The sequence below is a fragment of the Macrotis lagotis genome, chromosome 1 (genome assembly GCF_037893015.1).
Source record: "Macrotis lagotis isolate mMagLag1 chromosome 1, bilby.v1.9.chrom.fasta, whole genome shotgun sequence".
Lineage (NCBI taxonomy): Eukaryota > Metazoa > Chordata > Mammalia > Peramelemorphia > Peramelidae > Macrotis > Macrotis lagotis.
Window position 1 is genome coordinate 690,219,815 of NC_133658.1, and position 2,983 is coordinate 690,222,797.

Genomic DNA, 2,983 nt, shown 5'->3' on the forward strand with positions numbered 1-2,983 from the left:
TGACCACATTCAGATCCTGATCACAGTCTAGGCCCCCACAAAGAACAGCAGGCCCCCCCACCTCAACCCCGTGGCAGGGGGGGGGGGCGCATATGGTCATTCACAGACCAGGAGGGAGGACAGAGCCTCACACTCTGAGATCCTTGTGGGGGTGTCCCAAAAGCTCAGGAAGCACCCCAAAAACCAGGCTTAGACTGGGAAAATGAGTAAGGAGAGAAAAAAGAGGAACACCACTGAGAAATACTTTGCCTGTGATCCCAAGAAGGATCAAAACACTCAATCTGGGACTTCCGGCCAAGATGGTGGAGAGAGCACAGGCACATTTCTAAAGTCTCCTGATCTCTTCCCCATCTATCACATGAAACAAACCTCTTAAAAGAAATCCGACCCACAAAACCCAGAAAGAAAAGCCAGGAGAAAGAACATCTACCTTGGGATTTGTCTCCCGCAGCAGCTTTGGCCGAATCCCAAGGTAGATGTTCTTGAATGAATTGGAACCAGGAGTCTGAGGGCCTGAGAGCTGGACCTGCTGGATCAAGGTGGGGCTGGACCTTGGGGGCGTGAGTCCATGGGGAGCAGAGGCGCTAGAGTTGGAGCTGTCCCCGGGGAGATCCCCAACAGGGCTGGGTGGGGGGAGAGTTCTGGAGCAGGAAGGCTTCAGACACCATCACTGGGCTCCTCTGGTCCGAGTCCCATTACAACTCAGACTTCTTCCCTAACAAACAAATACAAACTACTTCTGCCCCAGGCCCAGGTGTGTGAGCAGAAGAACCAGCCCAGCTGACAAATGACCTCAGGCCAGGGTAAAGAGCACCACTGACTGCAGGCAAAAGAATTCAATAGCTCCAACTCCTCCCTTCAAGCAAATGGAGAAGGCCTCAACCAAGGTCACAGAGAAAGCAACAAGCCCCTCCTACTGGCCAGCCAGAGGAACTGCATTCAGTGAGTTAAAGCCATTAGCGATCCCAAGCCCCTGTGAACCAGCCCCTCCCCAACTCAGGTCTTGGCAAAACGAAGAAGGGTCAGTGGAAAGGTGGATCCATAGAAAAATTCTTGGAAGGGAAAGACCCTAACTCAGAGAGACCTGGAACCTCTAAGGAGAATACAAACTGGTCTTCAGCACAGAAAGACTTCCTTGAACAAATAAGGAAGGAACTTAAAAATTTGGGAGAGACAATAAAACCTTGCGACAAGAAAACAAAACCTTAGAAAGTACAATTGGACAAATACAAAATGAGAACAAATCTCTCAGATCTTCAAATGGGAAAATGCAAAAAAGAAATTAATTCTCTCAAAACCTCAATTGGTCACATGGAAAGCTCTTTCAAAAGTAGAACTGACCAACTGGAAAAGGAGTTGCAAACGGTTAATGAAGAAAACTCCTCCCCCAAAAAAAGAATGGAGTTTACAGAAACTAATGACTCCATGAGACAGCAAGAATCATTTAAACAAAATCAAAAAATAAAAAAAAAGAAGAAAATGTAAAATAGCTCATCAACAAAACCACTGACCTCAAGAATAGATCGAGGAGGGGCAACCTGAAAATTATAGGACTTCCTGAAAACATTGAAGAGACAAAAAGCCTGGACTTAATATTACAGGATCTAGTGATGGAAAACTGCCCTGATATCATTGAAATGGAGGGCAAAGTAGTTATTGAAAGAGCACATGGATCCCCACCAGAAAAAAAGATCCTAAAATGAAAACACCAAGGAATGTTGTGGCCAAACTGCAGAACTATCAGATAAAAGAGAAAATACTGCAAGCAGCCAGAAAGAAACAATTTAAATATCAAGGAGCCACAGTAAAGATCACACAGGACCTGGCTGCATCAACTTTAAGGGATCGAAGGGCCTGGAATGAGATATTTTGAAGAGCATGGGAGCTTGGAATGCAGCCAAGAATCAACTAACCTGCAAAGCTGAGCCTTCTCTTCCAAGGAAAAAGATGGACATTTAACTAAATGGAAGAATTCCAAAAATTTCTGATGAAAAGACCAGAGCTAAACAGAAAATTTGGGCATCAAACAGGAGGTTCAAGAGACACATGAAAAGGTAAAAAAAAAAGGGGAGGGCGGTAAAAGGGAAAAAAAATACAATCCAGTAAGTTGAAATTGGCTAAACCCCAGCATGGGGGGAAAAAAAAAAGATTCTCATAAACCTTGAGAAATGTAACTCTAACAGAGAGAATACACCCAGCCAGAAATGATGGACATTCATGACCTATCCATGAGACTACTATCTAATGGGATGTAACTGCCTTTAACCCCACTTGGGAGAAAGACTCTAATAACTCTCAGGAATTTTGACTCTATTCGACAGAATGTACAGAACTAGAAGGGACAGACACTCAGAATTTTCTATGACTTAGACAGAAGGATCTAAAAAAAAGAAAAACATTACCGCCCTAAAAATGGTGACAGGAAAGAGATGGGAGGAGGGAGGGGATTGAATGGGGTAAATCTCACTAGACTAAGAGGTACAAAAAACCTATGGTAATAGTGGGGAAGAAGGGAGCAGAGGAGAAACACCTGAATCTTCTTCTCATCAGATTTGGCTTAAAGTCAACCTACACATACTCAGTTAACTTATAAAACATCTAACCTTTCAAGTATTAAAAGGGCAAAAGTGGAGGGGGGACAGAGAAAGGGAAGGGGAGTGGGGGAAAATAAGGGGAAAAAACAAAAGAAAGGGAAGGGAAAAGGGAAAAAAGGTAAAGGGGAAAGAAAGGGGAGGGTGTGATATAGGAGGGCAAAAACACTGAAGGGGTGGTTTTGAGAAACAAAAGACTGGGGAATATGGATAAAAAGGGGAAAGGGGGAAAATATAAATAGAGAGAAGACAGCACAGAGGGCAATAAAGAATTAGTAATCTTAACCTTGAATGTGAATGGGATGAACTCTCCCTTAAAACATAAGCAAATAGCAGAGTGGATTAAAAACCAGAATCCTACAATATGCTGCTTACAAGAAACTCATTTGAAG